Source organism: Camelus bactrianus, chromosome 5 (assembly GCF_048773025.1).
Source record: "Camelus bactrianus isolate YW-2024 breed Bactrian camel chromosome 5, ASM4877302v1, whole genome shotgun sequence".
NCBI lineage: Eukaryota > Metazoa > Chordata > Mammalia > Artiodactyla > Camelidae > Camelus > Camelus bactrianus.
The window spans coordinates 4,137,469-4,152,495 of record NC_133543.1 but is presented as its reverse complement, the minus strand read 5'-3'; the positions used below and the strand labels follow the sequence as shown (position 1 = coordinate 4,152,495).

At 41.6% G+C, this 15,027-nt stretch overlaps 1 long non-coding RNA gene across 1 annotated transcript; it reads right to left on the bottom strand.

The window, feature by feature from the left end:
* Window positions 1–8,847: 8,847 nt before the first annotated feature.
* On the bottom strand, window positions 8,848–14,132 carry LOC141577629 (uncharacterized). Its single transcript, XR_012506856.1, has 3 exons — window positions 14,033–14,132; window positions 9,296–9,392; window positions 8,848–8,995 (listed from the first exon to the last, which is right to left on the bottom strand). It is a non-coding gene; the product is annotated as an uncharacterized LOC141577629 (long non-coding RNA).
* Between the last annotated feature and the right edge of the window lie 895 nt (window positions 14,133–15,027).

The window sequence follows — 15,027 nt, the reverse complement described above, 5'->3', positions numbered from 1 at the left end:
GGGAGCAGTGCCATTCCAAGAGTGCTGTCTTCTGATCCAGGAATGTGCGTGCTGTGTCTGTCCAGGAATTTAGGTCTTCTTTAATTTTTTTCAAAAATGCTTTGAGTTTACAGAGAATTATTTTACTTTTTTTTCTTTGACTTTATACTGAGGACAAGTGTGCCAGTTCCGGGATCAGAAGTGTATTTGAGCCCCGCCACTTGCTGCCACCATGGACGCTGCACTCTTGCTTTGCCCTGTGTAAAATCTTGCACAAAATAGGACCTCAGTAACTCTCTTTTGAATGAATGATAATATGATTGTTGAATGATGCTTGAGAGTCCTTGTAATGATGTATTTTTCCCAGCCTTTCCCCTATTCATAATGAAGCCCTTTCTCTTCCTTTCCTCCAGCCTGGTTTTCAGCCTGCCTGTGGCATTGATTTTCCCTGTCTGTAGACTCTTCTTTTCACTGGTTCACGATAATCTTACATGTGCCCTTTGGAAACTTGCTAAATGACAAGAAAGAGCAAATCCATTGCATGCTAGTATTTTTAGAGTGTGTTATTCTTTTATCGATTGAAATTAAATCAGGCTTACCCCCTGAGCCCTCCCATGAGCTTTTTCTGCCTTCCTACAGGTGATACTGCTCTGGTTGCTGCATGTCCCTGCCCCCAGCCTTGGTTTTGGAGTTGAGTAAGTCACCATCAGTGGAGTACTCTCTTTAAAATTTGAAGACAACATTTGCTCCTTCTCCCTTGTTGGGGACTTGGATGAGATGAGGTACCAGATAAAGAATGGAGCCCCACCTCATTCTGATCCCTGCTCTTTCCGTTCCTTTCTCCAGGGGAAAAGAGTACAATTCAACAGTATAAAGATTGATTGTGAGCTAATGAGATAGACAAGACAACCGAACATTTATTAAATATACTTTCATGCCAGAAAAAAATGTATTATACACACAAAAAGCACACAGAGCACGTTAGTACCGCGCTTACAAATGTGGGTCCGAGTTCGAGTCCTGCTCTGGAGTGACCAGTCCTGTGAGATGGAGAAATGTTAGGTCAGATTAGCCTCTCCCGGACTTGTTCCCTGTCCTGCAAAGACGGAATCGCTAGGCGTCCCACCCCCATAGAGGTGCTGTGGGGTGTAAATGACGTGCATGGGCAGACCAAGCACAGCTTCTCGTTCCTCGTAAGTGCAGGATAGAATGGATTTGCGGAGACAGCTTTATGACCACCCCGTGTAGACTCTCAGTGCTCCAAAGGGAAGACTTGTGGTTTGGAGATGGGATTCTCACTTCGGTAAATACCCAATGATTGTGTTATTGGGCTCTTCTGATTTGAATCTATTCTTTGGAAAGTACATATTGTAGATATATTTTTTCAAGTATGCGTGCTTTTTTTATTTTATTATTTACAGTTCTACTCTCTCATCTCTTGGTGTGACTTTTCATGGAATCCAGGAAACAGTCCTAAGCCACCTGCCTCTTCACACTTCTCGGTGGTGGTTTTCTTCCCTGACTAGAAGAGGGTTTTGCATAGGAAATTTTCTTTGTTCCCCTTTTCTTGCAGTCTCTCTCTCTGTCTGCCCATCTCTCACCTGTCCATCTGTCCATTTATCTACCCACTCATTCTTCTGACATGTTCCAAGAAGCACTTCAGGCAGCTTACAGAAGAATAGATACCAAATAAACAGGTGAGAAAATGGGGCCAAGTTCAGACAGTGAGGCTAGGAAGCGAGCTTGTGTGATGTTTGCAGGCGTGAGACACACGCCTCTGCCCTGTGCCTTATCAGATCGACAACAAGAGTGTGCCTGAGGCTCCCAGCAGACACAGGGAAATAGGGTTTGTGGGAGATGCTCACTGGCTGTGAAATAAATAAGTGGATGTGAAGAAGCCCAGCCTTTCCAGCTACTAAGGCTTAGGAGGATATTTTGAGTGTCTTCCAAAATCAGAGTATTTCATCTTTTATATTGTCAGAGTTCTACATATTGTTGGTTACATTCTATACCTGGAAATTTCTCCAAAACTCCTTCCTACATGAGTCCCATGGCTCAGGAATGGGGTGGTCCTGCTCATTGACGGTGTTTGGACAGAAACAGAAAATGACAGCCTCAAAGGAGCCTGGGATTTGTCAGTTATGTTTTGTCAGTGCTGTAGATTTCAGAGAATGTTTTCACAGTTTCTCTCCATTTGAGGCGGCAGTGTGCTCTCTTAGCAGCATCAGGAGCTCAGGGCCACGGGATGGTGAGTGCTGACTGCACTGCCGTCAAGGCATCTAAGGTAGTCACTGCAGGCGTGGTGCTTTTACATACGGCATTTCATGTTCTTTAATAGAAGGTTTCAACAGGGAGTTAATTGAGTTAATTAACATTTAATAAATATGATAAATTTTTGAAAAGACAGTTATAAGCAGAATATAAGCTGTGAATATTTTAAGAACGGTTTCATTACTGAAATTTCAGTAGGGAAGATTCAGTTTACCTTATTTATGCCTCTCTTTTAAAGTAACAAAGAAACAAGACAGAAAAAGCAGAGGATGATTTCTGTTCTTCCTCTCGGCTTGCAGGTGCCCTCACCTCCAGTGACATCCATCCAGACACCAGCACTGACACTGGCCGTGCTCAGAACTGCCTCAGCCCTGAAGACACAACTGACAAATAGAAGGGGGCCACGCCCTGTTACAGCAGGTGCTCTCACTTAGTGGGTCCTTATGTAACTGTGCGGTGTTAATCAGGATCGCCCGTTCTACATTACATGACTCTGCTGCGGTGTCTCCTAGTTACTTGTTTCTGTATGTACTCGTGTATTTTCTCCAATGTGTGGTACTACACATCTTAAAATGCTTTTTTCAGATGAAAAATAATGTGTATTTAATATAATAAGTCTGAAAAAAGGGGCAAAAGAGGCTATCCTTATCCCACTACTCAGAGATAATAATTAACACTTTAACATCTATTTTCTGTTCTTTTCATCAGTGTGTATCAACTCTCTCATAAAAACCAGTGAGCACTCTGTGCCTGTTTACTGTGTGGAGACCTCCATTTTCCATTTGGCTTTTTATATGTTTTTCTACAATATTCTAATTCCCCTGGCATGATTTTTAATGACTAGTATAGCATTCTGTCTTGTGGAGGCATTGTCCATTTTACTTCAGACTTAAATAAACTTTTAAATTCCAAGTATATTTAACTGAAATACTGAAAAGAGAACTGTGGTGGTACTGAAAGGCCCCTATATCCCTTCCCCTTTTTTCCTGAGGGCAAAACTGTTGACAATGTGGTGTATATATTTCATGACATTTATGCCTATGTATATACACATACATACAAAGATACATACACGAATCTGAGAAATCTATGTATATGTGTGTGTATATATGCTTTATTGAAAAATAAGGCCATAATACATGTTTTATGCAGCTCGCTTTATTCACTCAGGGGTATAACATAGACGTCCTCCCACTCCATACTCACCCGGTCCTTTCAGATAGAGTGGAGGGGTCCCCTGATGTGCAGGTGTGTTCTCTTGTGCAAGGACACCTTTGGTGGGAGAGTGCTGTGGACAAGGCCCTGAACCATGCCGAAACGCCGGCCCCATCAGAGCCCACAGCTCGCCGTGATTTACCGCTTCATTGTATTGATGGTGGACACTTAAGTTTTCTCCATTTTCCACTGTCAGAAAAGATGTTTGACTGGCATCCTTCTTCTGTAAATATTCCTGTGATCTCGTATGAGTATTCCTTTAGTTAAGGCTTCTGGAAATTTAGTCCCTGGATGTGACATTTACATTCATCACAGGCTCTTTTCAAGTGACTCTAGAAATTCCATCTCCAGTGGGGAATGAAAAGATGTAGAATTACTTATGTAACCATTTCTCTATAGCAGGATTTGATTTCACTTCAGCTTTTCATCCCACCATTGTAAACAGTGCTATGAAAATATCCTGATGAGTACATCTTTTTGAACTGATTTTTTTCTAAACGAAACGATTCCTAGAAGGGGAGTTCAGTCTGTGTGTACACACGTTTTTCAGAGTTTACATATCCATTGACATGTCGTCCTCCAAACACGTTGCTCACAGTTTGTTCTCTCACAGATGGACACTAGCTAGAACAACTTTTAAAAATATTTGCCAATATGATGAGCAAAAGTGCTTTTTCATTGTTTTAGTTTGCATTTGATGACCAATGAGGTATTCAGCATTTTTCACTTATTAGCCATCTGACTTTTAAAAAGTGAATGATCCCTTTTGTCCTTCGCACACAGTTAAGTGAGGGAGCTTCTTGTTGCTTTGTGACAGCTCTTTGTATGTTATGAACATTAACCCCTTGACTTCATCAATATGTATCATGCAGTTTTTACTTGTCATTTCTTGCCTTTCATTTTATTCAGTAGGTTTACTTTTGTTGTGGCCCAAAATATACTTAAGATAGTAAATGTCTTCTTTTTGGGTTTTATTTTTGGTATTATTTTAGAAATACTTTCTTATAATGGTACAAATCTCTTCTGTAGGTTTCTTAATCTCTAAGATGGAGATGATAATAGTACTTGTTATAGTGAGGAGAAGTTGAATTAATATGAGCAAAGAGTTGTATTTGCTGTTATTAGTACTTTTTAATATTTACATCACTATCTGTAATTTTTCTTGTGGTCATTATGACAGGAATAGAATTTGTTCTTTCCAGGTGATTCTCTGATTTTCCCAGGACAATTATTGAATTCATACTTTGCTCTTTGATTTGAAATCCCACATGCACAAAATACTTATGTACACTAAAGTCTCTTTTTGAGCTCATGGTTTATTTCTGTCAATCTTACTTTATTACTCCAGCACCATAACTTACATATTGTAAAAATTTATTTAATATCTGACAGTGTGATTTTTTTTTTTATTCTTTTCTTCCATCCCAATTTTTCTTGGCTAGTCTTATGACTTTATTATTTATGAAGAATTCTAAAATACTTTGTTCAAGTTAAAGAATAAAAACAGATAAGGGTTTTCATAGGATTTTTTAGTAAGTTTTGAATTATCTTTAACAGAGCATTCATTTTACAAAGCTGCTTTCCTCCATGCAATATGTTGATGTCTCTACATTCACATCTGTTACTTTACCCCGCAGTATAGTCCTGTATTTTTCTCCATGTACAACATGGGCATTATTTTTGAGTTTAGCCCAGATTATTGTTTATGTTTTACTTAATTTTGTAAGTGAGAATTTTTTGCAATTATATTTTTTAACTCTTCAAACTGACACCTAGGAAGGCAGATTCGGATTGTCAATACTCACTTTGTAACTTGTCATTTAAAATTGTAAGTATTAAATACTTGTTCCAGAATCCTTTCTTTTCTGTTTTTAAAAATTTGTTTCCAAGATTATCAAAGTGGTCGTAGCTAAGTAGTATATTTGGGGAGACTGATGGAGAGAGGTAGTGTGGCTCATGTACAAACTGTGAGCATTTTCATGGCTGCCTTTAGGCTGGAGAGGCCTCCGAAGAACCCAGGTTAGACCAGGGATGGCTTTTTATGCACTTGAAAGCCAGCATTCCTGCCTTTGTGGAGAAGCCTGTTGGGCGTGACAGGTAGATGATCAAGGTCCGATGGAGGCCATTGGCTGCACAGAGCGCTGTGACTGTGAGAACTGGCGACCATTAACATGGGAAATGCTTGGGGCCAGGAACACTGCAGGGGAGCTGGGGAGCCTGTGTGTTAAGGATTTTCCAGTCCTGGGAGTGAGAAGAGCAGACTCTGCATTCAGATCTGAGTTTGAATTCATCCTCTCTTGTTTAATGGTCCTCTGACTTTTGTCAAGTTATATATCCGCTTTGAACTCCTGTTTTCTTGTGTCTCAAAATAGGAGAATTACGGCCTGCTGCTAGAGTGTTTGATCAGGGTAAATGATTTGTGTCTATAAGATGCCACGTACTGTCACAAGTTCAGTGAGAAATGGGCTGTTGCCTCTTCTGCAACTCAGTGTTCGACAAGACACCTGGGGAAAGCCAGTCCCTAATTTGTGTGTGATGCAAGTAGGAACAAAATTAATGTCTTGCCTTTCGCTAGCAGTATTCTTACTCCTTTGCTTCATTTACTTCTTTCCTCCTTTCATTTCCCCTTTCCCCTCCTCCACCAAAAGAACCTGAGAATGTCTCAGAACACTAGATTCAAATTACTTTAAAGGTTGTCTCATCCTCATGAAATGACAGTAACATAAAAAAATCTGTACACATCCCAGAATTCATTGTATTTGATTTACACACACACGCACGTGCACACACACACACAGACACACACACACACACACAATCAGGCTACCTCCCACTTACAGAGGAAGAAGAACCACTTATTCTGAGTTTTCATTCACTGTCCGTGAGAGCAAAGTGTCTTACGCAGACTTTCACCTGGCTTCATGCACGGTGTTTTTAGTTGGATTTCTGCTTTGTGGCCATAGAATTATTCTCCTAACAGAAGAGAGGAAGTGGAGACTTAGACATTCTGCTCAGATATTGGTGTCATCATATTTGAGTTGGGAAGGACTTAAGACAGCATAGAGTCGTATCTGTTTATGGGTGAGAATCCATGATAGTGTAACTTGGACAAGAACCTGGATCTTCTGCCATCGTGCCCACGAGGGTGAAGAGGCAACTTGGTGGGGGATGGCAGTGATCCTTCTTGCTTGAGTTCCAGGGTCTTGCTAGTTTTCATTGCTCACCTGCCTTTAGTTAAGGTCCATGTGGCCTCTCATGGGAAGGTCACGCTGTTCTGATAAATAAAGTTACTAATCAGCAAAAAGCTCTGGACCCACTCATATTTCCCAGAGCTTTTTCTGCTGACCTGCTGACCCTTTATATAAATGAGACCTAAGAAACTACTGGATATAAAATCCTTTGTGTTATCCTCGAGTTCCATAGGAATGGGGTGCTGTCTCAGGCTGTCTAAGGCTAGATCTGAATAAAGATAGGGTGATAGGCTTTGCTGCTGGACCCTCCAAAATCAAATGTGTTTTCCACCTTAGTGTTTAGAATCAGGCAGATGAGCTCAAATCTTGCCTTTACCAGTTATTAGCTTAGTGACCTTGGGGAAGAAACTGTACTTAATTGTGTTCAATTTTCTTTGTTTGTAAATAAGTTCAGTATTTATTTTAAGGTTTTTGATTTAGAGTTGAACGAGTTAATTTCCTCATTTATACCTAAAATATATATCACGTGGCTCTATGATGGTGCCTTGGTTGTTGATTACTAAGGCACTCGGCAGGGAGAAAGGGGGTGGGGGACCCCTGGATTCTAGAGCTTATTATATTCCAGGATATGCTTGTAAAAGACTGGATGTGCAGTGGATTTTTAGTAAATATCCATTCCTTTCCTAATCCGCATTGATTGTGTATAAACTTTATATTAATATATGAACAAATTTATAATGCAATTTAAATCTTTCTGTAGAATTTAAAATATGTAGTTGTAACAAAAATACGTGAAATAAAATGATTTCACTTTTATTTTCTTTTCAATAAGCAAAACAAAATAAAATAGAAAAGAAAAAAAAAGGTTTGAAGGAGTAGAAATAACTTTCTTTCCGTAGAATCAATTCCCTAACAAAGGTTTTTTGGTTGTGTTGTTAAACAGCATATAAAATTGATAGGTTGTGACATATTGGAAATGAGGAAACAGTGGAGATATACTACCTCCAATGAAGTCATTTAGTTACCACGTCAAAACTAGTTCTGCTTCCTGAATGACAGGCCAGTAAATCGGGAGATGAGGTGTTAGAGCAAGGAATACTCACTTTATTTGAAAAGCTGGCAGACCCAGAAAATGGCATACTGATATCCTGGAGAACCCTCTTCCCCAAGTCAGAATTCAGTCACCTTTTTTACTAAAAAGGGGCGGGGGTGTTGTTGGTTGTTGCAAACTTCTTGCTGTACGAATTGATTTCCTTGGAATCCTTTGTTCTTGCAGCTGTCCATGTGGGTCAAATCATGGTGCCCCTGTGGGTCAAATCATGGTGCCCCTGTAAAACCTCCAAAAATAAGCAAAGTTTATTCTGTTTTACTACTTGCCATCTATATATAAGTGCAGAAGAGCTAACATCCTTAAAGATCAGAGCCCGGAGAATAGTCTCTCCTGGATATTTCAGGCTAAAGGCAACTTTCTTTTACAAAAGCTCCAGAGCTAACAAGTCTGAACCTAGAAAACAGGGCAGAGGTTTAAAGCCAAAGGAACACATCTAATATGGAGTCAAATTTGTTCTTTTCTATTACAATTTCTTTTTCCACCTCATAAATAATTTTATTAAGAAACATGGGCAATTTTTTTTTTATTTTTGCTTCTTAATAACGGATAAGTGGTCCAAATACATTTTTGTGAACAGGGATGCTGTGCGTGCCTTGGGGTCACAGCAAATTCTTGTTGGGGGTGGTCGACCCTGTAACATGCCTGCTGCCCCGTGACCCTTGGTGAGAGTCCCCCTAACCAGGGGCTATCTTCAGGAACCAGCATATGGGCATTGACCTCTGGAGACCTCTTTTTCAGGTGCAGGAAATGTTTTCAGATTCTGTGATTGAAAAATCACTCCAGCTGGGGAAAATTAGGGAATAAAGGAAGAGGAAAGGGGCTTGGAGTAGAGTAGAAGAGAAGGACAGAAGATCATGGAGCCTGGGGGCTTGGCAGCGAGGCCTCCGGAGAGAGAGAAGCAGGGGTGGGGATGGGCCCGGTTCCAGAACCAGCTCCTGCACCTGTCCCCGCGCCCAAGACACACAGCCTTTAATGACCCAGGACTCTCTGCTGTCTGGGCGTCACCCTAGGCAGAACCTTGAGAACAAAATTAAGGGGTGGGCAGTACTCACATAGGGGGTCACAGAGGACTTTGTTCAAGTCCACAGTGCCTTTTCTGGTCATGTGTCTTCACTTGCCCTTTATCTTAGGATCTGAGGAGCAGGAGCAAGGAACGCAGGGAGAGATTCAGGAAGACATCTGAGTGTGTTAGGGAGGACATTCACAGCGAAACGGGGAGCGAGGACACCTGCAGCAAAGTAAAATGACTTTACAACTATTGCATCAGAGCTGCAGGTATGAGAGAGCCTAAGCCTGTTTCAGAGTGCAGGGGACAAGTGGAAAGGAATGGTAAAATTTCCACTGACAATTGAAATTTTGTTAAACAGCCTGCTACTCTTAATTGTATCACTTGAATGTAGGCAGGTGTATGTCTGTGAGCATTTATAGGTTAACACAACCCCACCAGACCTTCTTGACCCCATCAGGGATGGGCTTTCTCAAGCACAGTGCACCTCCTGCTTGGGTGGGCCATGCTGCATGTCCTCACCTTGGGCCGGGCTGCTGCAGGGCACTGAGTCCCCAGGCACGGGCTGTGAGACACGACAGGAACATCTCTGCTCATAACTGAGAGCATCCGTTTCCCCCTGCAGTGTAAGAATGCCGGTGACTCAGTTAGAAGCATGCTTCAAAGCTGTCCGTGTCTTTGCCATCCAGAAGCGGAGCCTGGGAGCTTCCGAATTTCTCCAGAATGCGGTTTACATTCACCTTCGATAGGTGAGTGCATGTCCACTTACAATTGGAGGAATTACTGCAGTTTTTCTGAAACTTACCACTATTCCATCTGATTTTTCTGTGCTAGGATTCAGTATAGCCTGCTAAAAATTCTGGAGTCAGATCTTGAAACCCTGATGAAGAGGACTATTTATCTTATTTCTTTATATGATAGTATTTTACTTTCAAAATTCAGAGTTTTTGGTTTTTTGAGGAAATTTGGGGGGGTTGGAGAATCAACTTTTCTCTTACCATCTATGTGACCTGTTGCTATATGCCTCTCACCTGTCTTCTGTCACTTGTGAGGCAGTTCCATTTGTGACCCTGTCTGGTTTGTTCATGTTATAAAACATAAAGTCTGTAAAAGTACAGTCCCTTTTACTCTGAAGACATTCCACAAGTACTACTTAAATCTGAGTGTGGTTTTTAGAAGAGAGAATCATTAGAACATGTACTTGCAGGTTGCTAGTGCAAAATCCCCAAATCAATACTCTAGCTCAACATCTAAGATCTTTCTAATCTACCTTGGATTTATATGAATAAGTGAAGCAGTTTGCTAAGAACACAAGACCAGGTTTAGAATACAGGCTGGTGTAGCTCAGCAGGTCCTTCCATGCTGATGCTCTGCCAGAGGGCGGGGCCGAGGAGAGAGGGCGTGTCCTGCCCTCCCTGAGCTGACAGTTTCATGGCAAAGACCTTCATCAGGTGAAGAACTGGGAGTTTCTTCTAAGAACAGTGGGATTGAAAAGAGTCCTATAAGCGCGGGACTGACAGAATCCCATTTGACTCAAGTAGGGGAGAGCGGTTGTGGGGCCACTTGGGAGACTCGTGAGTCCAGGAGTGCAGTGTTGGTGGTTTCCACTTGAGCGGTGAGATGGTCAGTGGGTAAAAGCGAACAGATTGAAGACAAGATTAGATGGTAAAAAGAAAGGATGAATGCTGTCTGTGAAGGTAGGATGGAGTAAGGCCCAGCTTTCTGGGTGGATTAATCAGGTAAATGATGGTCCTGCTGTGCTTTTAGGAGGGAAACTTGCAGAGGAATTTCGGGGGGAAAACTGATGAGTTCAGTTGTGGGTAAAGTGAAAGGCTGCTCGATGTGTGGTCTGGGAACTCAGGTGAGAGCCAGTAGTGAGTAGAGGAAGGGGAGAGAGTTTTTCAAATCATTTTGTCTTGTGAACATACAAATAAGAATGAGTAATGACACACAAAACCTCTAAATTCTGGATTTAAAACCCAATAACATTTTGTTATATTGAGTGCAGAGGTTCTTAAATTTTTAGTAGAAATTAAACAAATAGAAACAAAATAGTGGAGTTAATCAACATCTTAGTGTTGATGTGTGTCCTTGTATGTATTTTGATACCTCATCTCTTTATAAGCATAATCTACAAAAGCTTGTTTAGCATAAGATTTAAAAAAAGTGACGGGGCACACAGTGTTGTGGGTTGAGGCTGATCACCTTGGGCAAATTTTGTAGTCTCTCTGTGCCTTAGTAGCATTTTCTGTGACTGCCCCCGGGCCCCTCATCACAGCTGATTTCCTAAACTAGATTTTGGGAGGGAGGCTGCTGAAGGGATTAAGAAGTGGCAAATGCTAGAGATACTGAAGAGAGACAAAAAATCAGATTAAAGCCTATAAACTTTGTACAAATACCCTCAAAAGTGTAAGAATCCCGCAGTGTTTTGAGCCACTTAGCATAAGGGAAACAAAATCACGTGGACCCAATTCTCTTGAGCATGTGAGTATTGTGGGTGGGAGGATGTCATCAGAAAAGTGTTGAGAAGAGGCCTTTTGGTTTCCCTTGACATTTCCAGTAAGGATGGGGCAGAGGAGCGAAAACCCCCTCTTCACAGTGGAAGCTGCTGTTTTGTGCGAAACTGACCAAAGGTTGGAGACCAGTCATCAGCGGTGCTGGCAAATGAAGAGACTTCAGGATTGGGTGGGGCACTTGCTGTGACTTCCAGGTGACCTGCTGACTGGGGGCTGTGAGGAGGGCAGTAGGTTTGCAGGGTGACCCGGGCATAATCCCTGGCTCTGAGGCTGCTGGTCTGATTAGCAGACCTGGGCACCCGCAGTCCTAATGGGGCAGCTCATGATGTAGCCTGGGACACCTGCCATTCTGAGGGCGAGAAGAGGGCTCCTCTGAGGGGGTGTCCCTGTGGAGAGTGGAAACATCCTCCTGCAGGGGAGAAAGTGCCTCTGAGCACGGGGCCGGAAACACAGGCAAGACCAGCCTGAGCACGGAGGGTTTGGGAACCCGGAAGTCATACAGTGGCCTGAGAAGCCTTGTTCCTGAGAGACTGGAGGGAAAAGATGCTGAAAAGTCAGGCAATGGTCCGACCCTGTGGTGGGTTATGAGTGACAAGAAAGGACTGGTCAGGCAGGCACGAGAGAACCCTGTGGCCATCCCAGCTGGGGCATCACGCCGGAGGGAGGAGCAGTTATAGACTTTGCCACTTATTAGCTGTGTGACTTTGAGCAATATCACTCCACCTCTCTCTACATATATCTTGATGTGTAAAGTGACAGAGTGACAGGCTCGTGTCATCAGAAGGCTTAGTTTAGCTCTGATCCTCTGTGTCCTGTCCTGTCAGTGCTACCCTGCAAGTTTCTGCAGCGGCTGCTCTTACCCTGAGATGGGAGGGCGCAGAGGGACATTGTAGAGCCTGAGGGCAGGAAGAGGTTGCTTTAAAAGCAGACTTGTAGCCGCCTGCATTTGCAGACCTTCAGGCAGTTTGGTTGAAGTTAGTGGAGAGAACTTTGGAGGCCTTAGTATCCTCATAAAACTTGTTTTCCCTTGGGGACTGGATTTAACTTTGCAGATCCATGTTGAAGATTTGAGCTTCTGGCAAAGCTGTTTTCAGAGATGGGTATATACATAACATATGGTATAAAATAAAATGCTTTTATTTAATGTGTGGGACTTTGCAGATCTTGGGAACAGCTAAGTTGGCCTGGTCTCCACGGATGACAGTAGGGGTCAGCAGAGCGTGCGGGAGGGCAGGCTGACCGCCTTGCTTCTGCAGGGGGTTCTCCATAGCAAGACACTCTGTTGAGTTGACTCTTCTCTAAGTTTGGTCTGAGCAGACAGCAAAGTAATGAGTTCTGGTGGGATTGTATAATAACAGGAAGAAAGAGGAACCTGTGGTTTTCGGGACTAGAACACGCTTTTGGTTCCTGATCCAGTGTGTTCCATTACATAATTGATGAGTTGTGTCTATTCTGGGACTTGATTGAAAGAAACATTCAGCCTTAAAGTTAAGAGTTATGTATTATTTGAAGGGAGGACTCGAGCCGGGATGACAGCCTTTCAGATCACTCTGAGGGACTGCTCCCAAGAGGTAGGGAAGGAGCTGGGATATATAGGAGCTTTACAACAAAGACCAGGTAGTTGGAACAATAAAAGATTGTTATCTAAGAAAGCCAGGTATCTCAAGTTCAAGAATTTAGTGTTTTTCTATGTATGGGAGGATGCGAACATTTTTGTCATTGAATTCAATACTTTAACGAGCACCTGGCTATCTAGGGCCAGTATCCTGTTGTTTCTTACTGTGAGTCCGCTCAGAGGGCACCACTGTGAGTGGCTGAGAGGCTAGGCTGCAGGCTTGTACTCGCTGAGGAGTGGCAGCAGCTGCTGATGACTTGGTTTCAGCATTCTTTGTTTACTGACATGGATGCAGTATTTTCATTCACATTGTAGTATTTTCATTCACAGTGCTCCCCCTTGGTCCTAAATTCGACCAATATTTTGAGAGACATTTTATGACCAATTTTGTCCCATGGTGCTAGGATGGCTCATTCCTAGTTAAGTTGAAGAATATCCTGAGCTGCCATTCAAGGTGTTAGATTTTTTATCAGGACCTGTTGATACTAAAATTTCTCTGGATCGCCTGTCTTACTAGTCTATTATGATCGAGGAAATGTTTGCCCTTCGTTGCTCATTCCCATACCTAGAATCACACTATTACAATTATTTTATACAGGGTTATAAATTTTATCTATTTCTTCAAGATGTTTAGCCATCATCAATCTTGTAGGCCTAGTTACACATTGGGAAATGTAACAGACAACAATTTTATTATATAGACAGGATATAAGTAATAAAGCTAGTAAAGTTAATAAAGTCACGAATGAGAATTTAATAGTCGAGAAGTTATATTTTTGGGTTAAAATTTTGCTTGTGTTCCTGATTGAGTTTGAGTCATCTTATGAGAAATTTCATATTTATGGTCAGGGTCAGAGCAGGTATTAATTAGCCTGGTGAGGTCTCCCACCTTGTAAGATCAACAGTGGCCTAAACAGAACTATAATTTCCTTTTTAGAATAACGTTTCTGAGGGCTATCTAGTTAGAGCCTTGGAGTAGGGAAACCCACCAAGGTAACACAGAAGTACTAGACATAGGTAATTTACCATAAACTTAACAATTGGAGTAGTTCATAATCAAAGGTAGGAGAAATTATCAAAGTAATTGGCATACAGGCCTGGTTCGGTGTTTTGGGTCAGCTGTCTTACCTCAGATGTCGTCGTCTTCTCATCCTGGCCTGGGTAGATTTTTCTTCATTTGGGCATTGTTTTAAGGTGAGCAGTGCTCTATAGGCCAGTGCACTGCAGGGGCTGTTTCTGATAGGAAATGAATCCAAAAGTCCATTTCCTTCAGCTTTGGTATGTACGGTCTAGTTAAGAGTACCTGATAAAGGATCCTTCCATTCAGGTAGTAGACAGTTCTTTAAGTCATGCCTGTTCCAGTATGTATAATCCCCTGGCTGCAGGTCATGGGGCATTGGAACTTTACCCAAGGATAGATTACTGAACTTCAGAAACAAACCTAGAGTATTCTTTTCATAATTCAATTAACCTTTACAGCAATGTGACATAACAGCAAGGAATGATCTGGGAAATGTCTTAGTAAATATAGACCTCAATTAACAAAACTAGAATTTAATATCCACTAAAATATAATCTTTTTTCTCTCTAAAGTTACCCTCATTTTTCTCAAATATAGTCAAATCAAGAGTAATTTGTTTACAAGTTAAGTCTGATTATTTGATCATATAGGCTTTTTTAAATTGGCTGTGTTGGAACTTTTAATTAGGAGTCTCAGGGTAGAATGTTAATAAGGTTTTCTAAGGCCAGGAAAGCCATATCAAGGTCTTGTCATGGTTTTCTGCCTTACACATTTAGGTAAATTCTTTTCTCTTTAAAATCCTTAAAATACCTTGAGATTCCTATATCTGTTAGGAGATGATCTTCCTCATTTGTCTGATAGAGCCACTGGGGACCTAAGAGATTTTAGTCTCTTGAGGGATCAGATAGAGAGAAAAGATAACTGTTCCAAGTCTGCTTACATAGGTATAATTTATCAAATTTCTGTGAATCATAACTAGTTAAGGAGAAGAGTTTCTTTATGTCAGGGAAACAGGTTAAAAGCCAGTAGTATGTCAGACAAAATCAAAAATTATAACCATATTCACCAGTTTACTCAGTCCCATGTAACTAATTTTTTAATC